The following is a 14,371-nucleotide window of genomic DNA, read 5'->3' as shown; positions in this document are numbered from 1 at the left end:
TATATATATAAATTTCTTTTGCTGTATTCTGATTCCTCTGTATACTATTTTTCTCCAAGATAAAATTCTGGCATGATGTATAGTAACAAGATCTAAAGTTAAAACTTTTCTGTGTTCCATGATTAATACATTTCATTGGTATATACTACAGTAAAAAGAAACTATTTCTTACTTAAAAATTACTGCACCAAAAATATCTGGTGCTAAAATTCTCATATATGCCAGGCATGGTGGTGCCTAACCAGTAATCCCAACACTCAAGAGGTTGAGGCAGCAGGATTGTTGCGAGTTTGAGGCCAGCCTGGGCTACAAAGTGAGCTCAAGACTAGCCTGAACTGCATGGTGATACCCTGTCTCAAAAAGACAAAAATAAATAAATAAATAAATAAATAATGAGTAAATAAATAAAATTCTCATATATGTGTATTCACTGATATTTTGAAAAAATAAAGTGTATAAAACAGTGGAAGTTGGATCTTTTCCAGTTTCAGAGGTCTTACTTATTTCTGAGGTCTTTTTGAGCAGCATTTGTTCTAGAAAAAGACAAATTTAGCTAGAAAGATAAGCCAGAAAGATAAGCCAGACTTCAGGGATTGAGACAACTAAGAAGAAATCTTGACAAGGAGTAGTTTATATGCATTTTAAAATTTTTTTGCCTTATCAACCGAGGTACAGGATATTATCTATAACTTCAATTTCAGTATTGGAACAGAAACAATTTTAAAAAGGAAATTTATACTTTATAAATTGTTCAGGTTCAGATATTTGAGTCATATAGATTGAAAGCAGTTTTTCAGTGGGTTAAAAAATCAAAGGAATTATTCTTTAATCAGACATGGAATTTCTGGGACAGGGAGATAGCTCAGGTGCACAGCAACTGCCTGACAAGCACAAGGTCCTGAGTTCGATTCCCAGTACCAAAAAGGTAAAAAAAAAATAAGCAACCCAGAAATGGACTTTCATTGCTCCACCTCTGCTTTAAGTTCCCCTACTTGTAAAACCTGGTGTATTAGCAGCATCTGTCTCATAGTGTTCCTGTAAGGACTAAAAGAAACAATGTGTGAAAACTCCCTAGCTCCTGACCAAATTGAATGACTACTGTTGCTACTTACATGCTGGCTTTGCTATTTGTGATGCATGCTGTATGGGGCTATTGAGAGAGCTGGGTTTCACCATGGGAAGCAAAAGCAGAAGAATTCCTACCTGTGAGTATGTCCTCACTATGTACTGAAGTCTGTGCTGAGAACTGTCTCCCAGCCTGTCATTTCTCATTCATTAGAATCCTATTGCAGACAATGTAATTATAGGAAAGAACAAACCGTGGATCAGAGAAATCAAGTAACTTTATCAAGATCAACACAGCTAGTAACCGGTGAATACAAATTTTGGTGAGATCTATGTTCTCCTCCAGACACTTTTTTTACTTCACACAAAATGTAGCTGAAACTTTTTCACACACACACAGAAAAATACATTATGAGGTATCTTCTTATTCGTGCATAGTGTGGCTTCGGATTAGCCTTTGGAAAGCTTCCAAAAGAACAGAGACATTCAGGAAGGTTTTTCAGGAAATGGCTGGCCCATGTCATCTGTGCCCGATGTTGGAACAGTGATAGAATCAACGGTCCATAAAAGTGGGATCACGGCATTTCTGGGGCGCTCCTGGGATCCTATCACACAGTCACAAGTGGGAGCAGGAAGGTACTGATTTGTGAAACCTGACCATTTCACTTTTAGAAATTTTCTGAGCCTGTTGATAAATAGCCACTATTAAACTTGTAATTATATAAACTGGCAATCAATTTCATTAAAAACTTAAATAATCAAATAGCCATCTCTTTTTTAATTAGATGACTACGTTTTACTGTTAGCTGTACTCCTGAAGTGAATGGCTTGTACTGCAGCTGGACAGTGGCAGCAGGGTAGGCCAGGGTCCTGCTGTGCCCTTCCCCCCAACCTCCTGCGCAGTGGTGTTCTCTCAGCTGCAGCGGAGATAGGACTTACACGGGGAAATCAGCAGATGCTATTAACACACAGCTTGACTTATCACTGCAGATTACTCCTGTAAAAGATGCTTACATTGCATATTAAAGTTACAGTTCGTTGTCTCCATACCTGGTACATCGTGAACAGCAAAAACAAATAAATAAAAACCAGAAAATGGAGTTTTAAGGCCTTCAAAATTACACTTTGACTTAGGAAATTTACTGAACTCACTGAAAAAAGAGTGAAATCCTGGCATACATTATCAATTCACTGTCATATTTCTCACTAATGTAAGTGAAAATGTCAACCGACATTGATGCCAGAACTATATTTAGCTATAAATTGCAACAATAATTTGGCTCTGGATACAAGTTTTGCAAAAACTAATGAGAATGTTCTGTAAATTTCAGTTGGAAATGTGAAACTGTCCATAAAAAGTAGGTTGTACTTTATTATTGTTCATGAACTGAACACTGTATATCAGTGAATGCACACACACATGCATATCAATAAATTGAGAGCTGTCCTGGGATATGTAGCTTTCAAAGGAATTAAAATTATGTTCATAAATGTATGTTTGTCCTTTGCCATTGGTGTTCCATGAAGTCTGAGAAGTGGGCTAAAAACCTGCTCATCTCTGTTTCCTTCTGCGTTTTAGATTTACTTATTTCACTTGACTGGTGAGAATGAATAAGATTGAGAGCTGCTGAAACTGCTTCTTTTAGTTCCTTATGACTCATCATTAGCAAGACCTCAGATTTGTGTAGATTTTGAGGGAAAGAAGTAGATGAGATTATGTATACTACATTTGTGTGAGACTGTCCAGCTTCTCTGTGGTATAGGCAGATTATTTAGATACAGTAAAGATCTACACTGAGTTTTAGTACCAAACTCATTGCATGATAAAAACAGTCTTTGGTAGATAGCATTTTACTCTGGAATTATATATTCCCTTTGGAAACTTGTGATGCCTTAGTCAAATTTTATTATATAGCAAGTTAATGTCTTCCCTTTACAGCATCACAGTTCTCACAAATCACAGAAGCAGACTTTCTTCCTGATTGTGGCAGTGCCCATCTCCATGCCCTGAATGCAGATCTGAAAGACAAAGTGTGATCGGTCACAGGAGCCACATTACATTGTATGTTTCCTTGAGACACAATGAATAACACAAGATCGTAAAACATTAGAAAAGCAGAAGAAAATGTATATTAGGTCTGCAATTTGTAAAAGAAAATTATAGTGCAAATTATTCAACAGTGTGAAAATCCATCTTTGTTAGGAAAAAAATTAAATAAACCAACAAAAGCCCTCATTAAGCATGTAGGGAGAAGCTAAAAAGTTGCCACCAGTATTTCTGTTTGTTAGGAGATGCAGCTGTGTCCTGCCCAATCCATGAGGCACTGGTGCCCTAAAAGTTCCTGTGACAGGGTGAGGCTGGGTTAAGACAGGAAGCATAGCAGTAGAAAGCTGCTTTGGAATGTGGGCATTTCTACCACATGGATGAGGAAATGGAAAAACAACAAGAAAAACAGATTTCAAAGGAAAATCTTATTTTCTGTTACTGAAAACTCAGATTTCCTTTTTCACATTTTTGTCACACACTTTGTACAGGAACTGTTTTGTGGCCAGGAGTGATGGTGCAGGCCTGAATTCCCAGTCTGAGGGAGGCTGAGGCAGGGGCATTGCTGTGAGTTCGAAGTCAGTCTGGGCCACCTGGCGAGTCTAAGGACACCCTCCACTGCATAGCAAGACTCTGTCTCAAAAAATAAAAATAAAGAAAAAGACCATGTGTTTTACTTTCCTTTTAACTCCACTAAGTAACAATTTTAACATGATGAAAGGGAGCTAACCCTTAATCTCAGAGTGAAATTAGGAAAGAAAGAAAGATGTGGCATAATAGAACGCTTCCCTGCACTCTAAATTGGACAGCTGCTACACAACTACAAGTCATCTGAGGCAGTGAAAGCACAGAATCAATGTTGTCAAATATTTCACTATTTCACAGAAGTAAAAACAATGGATTTTAAAGAAATACATGAATTTCAACTATTGAGAACTATCAATAATTTGAAACAAAGCAATTTGGGGAAAAGAAGCATATAAGCTAAATAAAATCCATCCAAAAGCCAATAGTGAGATATCAATATGTAACTGCTACCTGAAGTACATAAAGTAAGTAAAAAGAAATGAAATGTTTTAACTAATTTTCTTATAAAATTTCAATATGTTAGTTCTAAGAATATACAATGTCATGTTTAAGAATAAAAGAACTGTGAGAGTTCATTACTACATGGAATCAATTTTTCACTTCCAAGTCAAATGATGTTAGTAATTTTCTATTGTTTACAAGTACCCATTGGCCAATCACAAGTCTCAAACCTTGGAAAACTATTCCTGGTTACTCTGAACTGATCACATGTAAGCTAGATATTCACAGAGATTTCATACAACTTCTTTGACATTTTAATTATAAGTTGGCATACAAAATAAAGACATTCATACTGCGTAGACTAAAACCCACAGAATCATGTGAATAATTATGTAAATCATATGATAGTTTAGGCAGGCATTCTTAAAAGGCACTTACCAGTAAAAAATGGATTTTTACTGTGAAGCCCTAAAGCAAGTCTCTTACCCAGTTGATTATTAACATATATGAAATTCTGACTCTTGTTTATTCATAATTGATTGCTTAAAGAAAATTAAAAACAAGAGAAATTCATTTTCTCCTTGAATAAAGCAAATTTCTGACTTTAATATAAGCAAATAAGCTAATCATAAATTTAGTAGTAAATAGAGAATTAAGTAAGGATGTATTTATTATCTGTTTATTTTTACCAATGCCTACCTATTGTGTGGTGATTTTATACTTTCAGTGTTTGCACATTTAAACTGTCCACCCTGATAAATTTAGAAGCCATTTTTCAAAAATAACATCACTTTCACACACTCCAAAAAGCTTTTTTGTAATGTTTTCATGGAATAAGAATAAAACACACAAGGTCTTCCTCTGATTTTGATGGAAGGAATTATTAAACACTAGTGGCAAATAAATTTACAGGTTGCCAGCAAATGTTTCTCTTACCTAACACTATATATGTTTGACTAATTTCTAGTGAAATATTTATAATAGTTTCCCCTGAAAAAGAATTGCAATTTCCATAAATACCTGTAATGAGAAATTGTAGTTTGAGAAACAGATAGTTTCTTTACAGTTGGGTAAAAGTTTAGAATCAGATATCAGTGAGAAAGGAGATTTGGTTACTTCAACTCTGTACTCTGCATAGCAATAATAAGCAAAACTTGATAGTTCAAGTTGCTGTAAGTATATAAGTATCTTTGTTAGTGAAGTACCTTCCCTGTAGTTTGCGTGCTCTGTCTTATGGTTCTGAAATGTAGTCATCATATATGCTGGATAAGTATCACTGAAGACATTGGAAAGTCTAAAAGACTTTTCTGAAGCATGTATTTATGAGAGTGACTAAGCAAACCATAAAATATGTTCCTGATATACACATTCATTGTATCCATTGAATTCAGTATTCACATTCTTTAAAGTCATAATAGTTGATGAGCTACTAAACTACTAAAAGAGAAAAAATCTAGTGTAGTTCAATAAAATCAGAGAGATGGCTTGCTATTTCAGAAATAAAAAGTAAGTACAAAATCTTCTTGTTTAGGATATTTTTCAGATGTTGAGGTTAGTTAGGGCTGTCTTGCCAACACATGTACTTAAAAATAAAAGCTAAGTGTATCAGAGTTTTGGGTACTTCCTGTTAAGAAATTATAAATTGAATTGATTTTTTTCCACTGAATTGATTAGTTATTAAACACAATCCACTTGAATTGAGTGATAATTTAAGCCATGATTACATAATATTAAAATAACAGCCAGTTTAAAGTGAAAATTATAATAGTGCATACTGTATTCACACATATTTGGCTATTAAAAGTATCTTTTGATCTGTAACTTCAATTTCAGTATTTTGGAGTCTCAGGTACAGCTTCATAAAGCCACAAGAACTGTACACAAGGAAAAATGGGTGTTCAGGATAAGACCTGACTTTTGCTCCGTGATCACTCAGGGTTTATATGTACCACTGAGAGGATCTGATTTGGCTTTTCTGTCCCTTTTCTTACAGTTATATCTCTATGACCGGCTTTTCTGTGCTGAACAAGGAGCCTGGCCAGCTTGTCCAAGGCAGAGTTGAGACAGAGAGTTGAGGATTCCAAGAAGTCTATGAGGACCCTTCAGTTCTCTGATTAAGAGCCCTTCTCCCTCTTGATTACACCCTACCCTGCTCTCATGTTCGGCTCTGTGTGACTTGCAATGCCAGTGGCATATTCCGTACTCAGCCCAGTATTTCTCAGCAGATATCAAGATCCAAAAGCTTTTCCAATCTTGATAAAGCCAGAGCTGGAATTTAGTGCTTTGCATTTTTGCTTTTGAAAATCCACCAAACTATTTGAATCTACAATTAGAGTTTATTCAAAATTTGTATTTCATGTCACGTTTTTAGTTCAGAAATTCTTCATACAAAAGAGTGATCAATAAGATTTACTTGTCTACTGTTTAGCTGAGAGAGAAAAGACGTTTAGAAACGTGGCCCTTATATGCTTCCAAAGCAGTGAACACATGTGGGGTGATTCTGATTCCAGGGTCACCAACATTATTCAAGGGAAAAGGTGGTACTTCAGAATCATCACAGAACGTTTCAAACACAGCAATGTTTCAGGGATTCTGACTCGGTGGCTGGGATCATGTCCAGAATTAGCTTATTTTTTTTTTTATAGCACAGATAATACTGAGCATAATTAGAGCTGAATATCAATTAAACTAGGTTCTGCTCCTTATATTATTACTAGGGACTATTTTATGTTATAATAGTTTCTCTGCTCTGCAGTAAACTGCTTTTCCTTCTTCAATTATGAGAAAGAAAAATGCAGAAAATGTCCTTTTTTCATTCTTTCTTTAGACGCTTAACACTCACAAGCAAAGATTTTTTGGTATCAAACTGACGATCCTCTGTCAGGGCTTCACTTCAGATTTCGCTTTTCTCCAAATCCTGTTGATGACCAGGGAGAGGAAGCCCTATATGACTCTAGTCCATTACTGAAATGAATAGGCAAGCCTCATAAAAAGCACCCCTGGTCAAGCTACCGATACTGTAAAAGCAAGTTCCCTGTGGATTGCAGAGTACATCTCTCTTTCGATTAGAACATCCTATATGGCTTTCATGTGCACGGGTGACTAATTAGGAGAGTTCATCATTGCTGTCAGAAAAAAAAGTTGCTCTCCTTAGTAACTCAGAAAATCTTAACAAGAGCACCTCTGCCACCTAGTGTTTGAAGCCTGCAAAACAGTTTTAGGATTTGCCCGGAAATAGCACTCTTCTCTATCAAGCCTAAATGAATTTCTCTTTCCACTGCCAAGGTCAATTCAGAGTTCCTTGTGTGTGAGGTAAAACAGTAATATTTATGGGGAAAACTGTACAATATTATTCTCACTCACTCAGTGAACAAATTGAACTCTAACAAATTAGATCATTAGCATTATGATCCACTTGTGTGTCCAACATTCTGATTAGATTGGATTCATTAAAGTAGACTACCAAAACAACAGATGTATTTAGAGTCTCATCCAGACTCCAGGCTGTAGCATGTGATTTTTGCATGAAGCTTATAAGCTTGAAAAATTTGTTCTGCCTTATAAAGTAATGGAGTCTTTCCATCCAGTAACAATAACTTGATTTAACTTGCAGTAAGAGGTTAACAGTGAGGACTGCAGTTGTTGGTGCTGAAACTCATATATCAAAAACTACAATTCACATCAAAATGTTCCTGTCGTATAAAAACTCTTTGGCTCACAGCTCGGTGGACTGAACACCTCTATCAGCAGAGGGACAATGACACTGGTACTTAATCTTCCACCTTGGCTTCCTCAGCTGGAAAATTATAAGCCTGAACTTACTCTCAAAGTCAGGGAGCTGATGAGAAATCGTTACCACACACAAGTTTTATACAAGGAGAATGTGCATATACTGCAGATCCATACACACATGCCCTTTCCCCTAACCAGCAAGAGAGTCAAGGGACAAATAACGTGCATAGAGAAATAAATTCAAAGCAAAAGGAATCTAAGGATGATAACCGGGGTTTTTCTTGACTTATACAATTTTACTTTTCTATCATAAACTAAAAATAAAATACATATTCATCATCATCAAGACAATTTTCCTAACCATCATTTTGGTAGTAACTTATACCTGACTTTTCAGTTGCTATTTTAATTAACCAATAAAAGAAAGTGTGATAGAATATACTATCTGCATTGATTCTCCCCCAAAAAAGTGAAAATAAGGGAGGGTGGGGCAAGCAAGTGATAGGGAAATTATTTAAATATGCAATATGTAGGTTTAAATCTGACAAAATTAAACCCATTAATCTGCATGACCAACATACACTAATAAAAATGTTGGAAAAAAGTAAATACCTTCAAATGAGTACTTACTACATGCCAGGCATTGTGACATAGCTGTATATCTCATTTAATAAAATGATCCTCAGCCAGGCATGGTGTTGCATGCCTATAACTCCAGCAACCAGCACTTGGGATGCTGAGGCAAGAGGATCACTGCATAGTCAAGGACAGCCTGGGCTACATACTGAGACACTATCTCAAAAACCAATAATAAAGTGAGAGGTCCTGAACTTGATTTCCAGTACCCACTAAAAAAATTAGTGGAAAACCATTAATAAATCATAATCATAATGATAAAATAAAATGGCCTTGCCAAGAGTAGCGGCACATACTTAAAACCCTAGAGCTGGTCACCGTGGCTGAGGGCTGCCCCCTTTAATCCTACTCACTGCTCTGTAAGTAGCTTCTTATATAGAACACTCAATGTAAAGCTTCTGACTGAGTCTTCTTCTTCCTATCAAGTCCTGTATTAAAACAATAATGAATTACCATTATTATTATTTCACCTTTCAATGTTCCTGCAACTTCAAATTTACATTGAGAATCTGAAATGCAAATTTTATAACTCATGTTTTTATAATCTAGATTTACTTCCTAAACTCCACAAATTATTTCCTCAGCACTAACTCGGAAGCATTATTCTAAAAATCATATTTTAATGCTTAATCAACAATAAGTTCTTTCTTTGACCTGAACATAAAGATATTACACACTGTCTTGGAGGCATAAATAAATGCCCACAGCTCATTCCCGCATGGGAGATATTTCAAACACTTCCACTTCCTATGGAGAAACTAGAAGCGTTCATGAGGCCTGAATATTTTCCTTTTGCTGGATTTGTTCATTTTTTTCCATTTGGCCTCATGCTTTTCTGGATACTCACTTCAAGTATGCCTTGTATGGCACAGACAGCTATGCTCCCAGATCAGTGAGTTTGTTCATCTGGGCAAGAGTGGTTTAGGGAGGAGCAGGAGAAAAGATATTGTGTTTGGTTGTAGAAGAGGCTGCATGAGTAGCTATTACAATAGTTAATACTTAGTCATAAAGGTAATTGTAATAGCCAAAATCATGCAATTACTAAATACCAACACTGTAAAAGACTTTAACATTTTTAACTCACTTAATCCCATAACAACATGAGGTACTACTGTTCCCATTTTACAGATGATGAAATAAAAACACGAAAAGGATACAGAACTTCTCCAAGTTCCCACAGCAAATAGAGGCAAAAGGTGGGACTTGACCCACGCACTCTGCGGGCTCCTTCGGAATCCATGACCTTCACCAAGATGAGGCATTGTCACTGCACTGGCACTTTGAGCAGACTGTTGTACTTCTTCTTTGTTTACTATCTAACAGGAAACAGGAAGTAAAAATAAACACATGAGAGGCTGTCATCATGATGCCATTTAAACTTAAAACAAAATTACAAGTCTTTTGAAAAGTAAGTCATTTTGGAAATGTCTGGCCCACTAGCAGTGTGGCACTAATGTTCCTGGAAACTGGTTCCTGAGACTATGGTGGGGAAAACAATTCTTGAACCATTCTGGGCCATTATTGACATTACAAACCTAGGGTGGGTCCATCCCTGTTGTGGTTTTGACCTATAATGTCCCCTAAATCACTTGTGTGTTCAGACATAGGGTTTGTGGAAAGTGAGTGGATTAGGGGTGCTATGCCAGATGTGGCGCACATGGAGGTGGAGTCTGGGTGATCAGGTTCCTGGGGTGCGACCAAGAGGAGTCTATCTCACTTCCTGGCTGCTCTTTGCTCTCTGCTTCCTGGTCCCATGATGTGAGCAGCTTTTTTCAGCCCCCTCCACAGGGTCGCGTCTGTGTCTGAGCCTGTAAACCACAGACTGACATCTTTGAAACTGTAAGTCAGACGAAACCTCTCCTCTTTTAAGTTCCAGTGTCAGGTACTGGGTCACGGCAACAAGAAAATGACTAAGTCAATGGTTCTGAATGTGTAAGCACCGCTGTTCCTCCGACATAAACTTTCCCACTACAAGGTGGTGCAGATAAAACCACTGTTTAATAACAACCTATTCGTTTGGGTGATATTTGCTATTATACATGTGGAAGCTGATGGCAACACTTTTAAACATTTACAAGTTTACAAGCAACTCAGTGTAAAAGTTTAAGACAAATATGTATTTAGTCTTGAGCCAACCTTTTCTTTGGTTTCAATTCATTTATATTGTACTTTTTACCCATGTAAGCTAGACTTCTTCCCAGCAAATGCAGGAAGCTCTTGCTATGAAAGGTCTTGCTGGAGTTGAGGGTCACAGAGGAACTCCAAGATTGAGTTAGTGGCTCACAAACCTGGCTAGGAATCAGAAACTCTACTCAAAGTACTAGCAGCACAAGTTTCCCAACTCTGCTCTGGAGCTTCTGATACTGGTTTTAACACAAACCTCCATAATCTGCACCTTATTTCTCCCTAAAAGATTATAATCAGATGTTAGGGTGAAGATTTTATCATTTGAATATCTCAAGAAGCTGTGTGAGACTGTGAAACTTCAATTAGCTGGGCAGAAAGACACCTATTTTTACGAAGATTTCACAGGATCAGATGACTGAAAAGTCACTGAACTCCACAAGGCGTGCTGGCTACAGGATGCAGTACAGGAATAGAAGGAGTGTGCAGACAAGAATCCAGGTCAGAATCCCATTAGGTCCCCAAATTAATAGTTTATGTGTTGGTTGGACCTCAAGACTTGCACAAGGAACCTTGGTTTGTGGGTAACTCCTTAAAATTTGATCATATAGACAAGAAGCATTATTTTTAGCTAAATATGATAATGAAAATCATCGATCATTTAATCAGACTGAAGGAAACCAAAGGAATTTTGAACTTTAACCAATGTAAAAGATTAATGAGACCACTGCTCTCATCATGGTCAGGAATCAGTGCTAGACTTCCATGTTCCCCAGATACAAGCACAGGGCTGTCCAGTGCAACTATAAATTGTAAATCATAAATTGACTCTGTTCCACATGATTCTATAGACCAAGTTCTCTTCACACATGCAACCCCAAGTCTAGACTTGCATGGCATTAGAGGAGATTTATATGGGCACAATGGTCCATCTAGGGCTACAGCAACAGATAGATCTTAACTCTTCCTCCTCACCTGATTCATCAGTCTATGTCTCTCACAGCCATGCAGCATGGGGCCAGGTAATAACTGACTTCTTCTAAGATGAACTTGAATACTGAAAGGAATCAAGATGTAAGTATACATAGTCCCAAGATAAATTGTTTCTTGGAGTGTGAACACAAAGCATGACTCTTTTGAAAGGGACATTTCTACATTCCTGTAAGTAGGTTCATACTAGTGGATGTCATTAGGATACAGTACTCAGATGTCAAAGTACAGAGTCAGTCAGTCACTCAGTTTGTCTGTCTGTCTCTCTCCCTCCTCCATCTTCCTCTTTTCCTCTTCTCTCTCTCCCTTTTTACTTTCCTTGTCCTCCTTCATACCTCTCCCCTACTCACACATTACACATGGACTGACTGACTAAAAAGGTATACTTATGACTCTTGTCTTTTACTAAGGAGAAACACATGCAATAACATAATATTTTCTGCAGTGAGTGTTAATGTGCATTTCCTATGCAACTATTGCACATGAACACACACAGGAGTAGCTGTATAGCAAAGATTCTTACAAATAAAAACTAGACTACTTTTATCCATCTTCTTATGCTGCCACAGAAACTAATTTCCACTGCGTCTGGCTCTTCTGTTTTTGTAAGAATAGGGTCAGTGACTGGCTCTAAGACAGAGTGGCACATGGCAGAGGGCAAAAGTTCATGGCAGTGGAAGACAGCAAAAGCAACAAGAGCAAAAGGGAGGGGCGGTGGCAAGCAGCCTCTTTCCCTCCCTTACATTGTATGCAAACTACCCGCCCCAGCCCCAGGGCTGGTGTAACTCTCACACCTATTATCCCAGCATTGGACCATGGATCAATCATAAGCTCTAGAAGCCCACCCCATGACTGCATGAGGCTTCGGGGGCACATCTAGACACAAACCATAACACCCGTGTTTGAAACAACACTGAATCATCATCCGTGCCACTTTCCAGAGCAGTTCTAGATGTTCTCTTCTGAGAGGGCCTTTAGGAAGTGTGATCAAAAATACTATGAGTGGTGCTGCCCAGTGCCATCCAATGGAAAAGCAGCCTTGTACAGAAGCATGGAGGTGTCCTCATCCACCTTATTCACTGGTTTTGGTACAGTGCTAACTGAGAGATAAACATTTTAATTCAATTCAGGATATTGATGCAGCCAGGACAGTGCAACCAACTATAGACAGTCACAAAAGAGAACTTCAAAACGACTTCACAAAACAGTGAAAACAGAGTGATAAGTGCCTTTGGAGTGGGGGCTTTTCTGAAGGGTCTATGGTAATATGTCTTTTACAGTGGTATTTTTATTTATTTATTTATTTTTTTGGTTTTTCTCTGGTACCAGGAACTGAACTCACGACCTTGCGCTTGCCAAGCAGGCGCTTTTGCCGCTGAGCTAAATCCCCAGCCCCTTATAGTGGTATTTTTAAATGTAAATATTCATCATATGTTCTATCACATCTAAAATCTAACTAGCCTGGAACACAGGACAGTAAGTGGTCACAGCTATCGAGTGCCTCAGCTCAGCAGGAAAGAGAGAAACCCTTTCACAAAGGACAGCAGCACTGCTCAGACAAGCTCAGACTATGCCACCAAGAGTCAAAAGCAGCCAAGAATTTTCTTTGCAGACATGGAGTGATAAATAGAGTTCCTGCACGGTACAGGCTTTGAAAACCTCAGACAGGCACACCTCAAAGTGTTTCAGCTTTGTCCAGTGAAGCAGTCACCTGGCAAGTTCAAAATGAGTCAGATCCACTGAGAATATGCTGATAGTCTTCCAGGGAAACAGTGAGAACAAATTAAAGATAACTGGCTGGAAAAGGAAAACAATTTCTAATGATAAATTTGATGAAGTGTTGGGTGAATTGGGACTTGTGAGTCTTTGTCCACAAATCTTCAGTCAGGTATTTATTTCTGGACTAATTTAGGAGACATTTGGATGGGGGGAGGGTGCGTCTTGCTTCAAGACAGACTGCAGTCTACAACTATGTGTGTCACAGGAACCTTACCACTCCTGACACACACAGACCCGTTCCCAAGTCTTAAATAGAGGCATATCAGTCATGTATATGGCAAAATATTGCTTTCCTGAAGCTAAATGAAACCCAAAGCAGCTAGTGTCCCACCTCAAGAAAAAGTACTCCATGTAGGATACAGAATATAACATAGAAAATAAAGTGATAGAAAAAAGCAACAGTAGGGCAAACATATATTCAAATTCTGTAGTCAGGAAACTATACATGTAATACATGCATTGTAACATTTAAAGGAAAAGATAATACCTGTCTTGCATAGACTCTTGAGCAAGAAAAAGTGGAGAGACATATTCCATCCTCTTGTATAAAGTAAGCATATTACCCAAACTGTGAGGAAATCAGAGAAATACAGACTAATACTCTTGATGAGTCTACATGAAAAGAACTTTAAGTATTAGCAAATAAAATCAAATTGCTCTCTCAAGCTAATTAATATCGTTTTCTTTTTCCGAAAGAATTGTGCACCCATGTTTACAGCAGCACAATTTGTCATAGCTAAATCTTGGAAACAACCCAAATGCCCAACAACTGAGGAATGCACAAAAAAATGTATTTTTCTACAATGGAGTATTATTCAGTTATAAAGAAAGATAAACTTAAGTCTTTTATAGGTAAATGGATGCAACTAGAGACCACATTCATAAGTGAAATAAATCAGACTCACATGTGTAGACATCATATTGTCTCCCTAGTGTAAGAACCTGAAAGAGTAAATAAAACCCAAAAGGTAC

The 14,371-nt window shown here is 37.5% G+C and overlaps 1 long non-coding RNA gene across 1 annotated transcript in view; it reads right to left on the bottom strand.

Moving 5' to 3' along the window:
• Positions 1 to 6,756: 6,756 nt before the first annotated feature.
• Positions 6,757 to 14,371, bottom strand: part of LOC102007675 — a 9,804-nt gene continuing 2,189 nt past the window's right edge. The window contains exons 2-4 of the long non-coding RNA XR_261136.2: positions 11,606 to 11,687; positions 9,664 to 9,822; positions 6,757 to 8,060 (exon numbers count right to left, since the gene is read on the bottom strand). This is a non-coding gene — a long non-coding RNA (uncharacterized LOC102007675). The remainder of the gene's footprint in view (positions 8,061 to 9,663; positions 9,823 to 11,605; positions 11,688 to 14,371) is intronic.

The sequence above is a fragment of the Chinchilla lanigera genome, unplaced genomic scaffold (genome assembly GCF_000276665.1).
Source record: "Chinchilla lanigera isolate Chin_1 unplaced genomic scaffold, ChiLan1.0 scaffold00024, whole genome shotgun sequence".
In the NCBI taxonomy this organism is placed as follows: domain Eukaryota; kingdom Metazoa; phylum Chordata; class Mammalia; order Rodentia; family Chinchillidae; genus Chinchilla; species Chinchilla lanigera.
The sequence above is the reverse complement of the archived record's forward strand: the minus strand, read 5'-3'. Positions and strand labels throughout refer to the sequence as shown.